General features: G+C 40.2%; 1 protein-coding gene across 1 annotated transcript in view; it reads left to right on the top strand.

Moving 5' to 3' along the window:
• MRTFA (myocardin related transcription factor A) overlaps positions 1 to 1,540 on the top strand; it is a 135,932-nt gene that overhangs the window by 89,562 nt on the left and 44,830 nt on the right. The window lies entirely within an intron of this gene.

Genomic DNA, 1,540 nt, shown 5'->3' with positions numbered 1-1,540 from the left:
CTTGATCATGCCCTACCAGGTCTCCCACACCCACCTCCCCACCAATTTGGATCGCTTGTTGTTCCCTTGTAGTTGGGTTAAAATTTAACACATCATTTTGTTCTCCCTTTTGACCCCTTTTTAATTTGTTCCAGTTTTTATTATTTTGTGTTATCTTTTCAATTGAAGTTTTTCTGTTTTATTTTGCTATTACTATTTTTGTGTGCTTTTCTCTATATGAAATCCCGGGGTGGTGGTGGGAACTATAGCGCCAGGAATAGTTTTCTTTGGGGTTATGGCAGGGAGGGTTCAGGAAATGGGAAGCTAATAATAATGAGTACAAGAAAGAAGAAAGGTTCTAAAGTTGATTGTAGTGATAATTTACAACTCTTTTAAAATTTAGTTTAATACGTATATCATTCCAGAGTTCAATCACACCAAGCAAAATTGCACAATTACTACTATAGTTTCCAAACATTCTTTTCTATATGAATTCCTTGACATGGTCGCCCTTTTTTTTAACCCGACCACCATCCTTATATCCCTTTCCCCCCCTTACAACTCTTTCTTTTTTACAACTTTTTTCAATATGGTTGAACTGTTGAACTGTATGACAGGTAAGTTATATGTCAATAAAATTCTAAAATTGAAAAGAAAGAAAAAGAACAATGATTAAATGTGTGATACATGCTCTGGAGGATATATGTCAATAGGATCTATTCCTTGCCTTTTCAAAGTTCCTCACTTAGAAGGAAATAGAGGTAACTCATACACAGTTAGGTATCTCACTCACTAACTAGAGGAAAGGCATTGTTAATGTCCTTTTGATAACTGACTGAAGGGAACTCCCAGGATGATAGGGAAGTAAGCTGAAGAGCCCAGGCATTTCTAGGTGCCATAAATAAATGAGGAAAGCCCCAGAGGTGGGCAAATACCTGGTCCTTGAGGAAGAATGGCTGGCCCGGCTGGTTTAGGAAGAATTGGACATGAGATGCACAGCATAGCAAGGCCACAGCAAGTCGTTATTGGTGCAACATGAGGAAAGCAAGGTGAAACAGGAGTAGTAAGAGGGGAGGATGAGGTGGAAGAGGTGCAGTCAGATTAGAAACGCTAACCTTAATGAGCACAGTGATGCCCCAGGGAGAAGAAGGGTCGACGTGTAGGTTTTAGGGAGAAAGGCAAGTTCAACTTTGGACCTACAGAGATGGAGGAGGAGCCTTGGAAGCCCTCTGAGAAACTGCTTATGGGTAGAAGAGACACATGTTAGGATGGTCTCGTTTCCAATAGACATAGGTCTCCTCAGATGTGACTTACAAGGCCCTACAATTAAGGGCTTACCACATAAGTGACTTTCCCCCTCCTCACATAGTCCCTGAGTACTGGCCATGCCACTGTCATTCTGCTTAATTGCAGTTGTAACCCTTTCAGATTTCATTGGCATCTGAAATAGAGATCATAGTTGTTTTTTTTTAATTAAAAAAAATCCCTGAGGACCTAATGCCGGGGGGTTAAGTACAGAGAAAATGTTTTGAGAATGATGAGGGCAATGAATGTACAAATG

The sequence above is a fragment of the Echinops telfairi genome, unplaced genomic scaffold, assembly GCF_000313985.2.
Source record: "Echinops telfairi isolate 266 unplaced genomic scaffold, ASM31398v2 ScPeMD7_2;HRSCAF=8, whole genome shotgun sequence".
In the NCBI taxonomy this organism is placed as follows: domain Eukaryota; kingdom Metazoa; phylum Chordata; class Mammalia; order Afrosoricida; family Tenrecidae; genus Echinops; species Echinops telfairi.
This window is presented reverse-complemented; position numbering and strand designations above follow the sequence as displayed.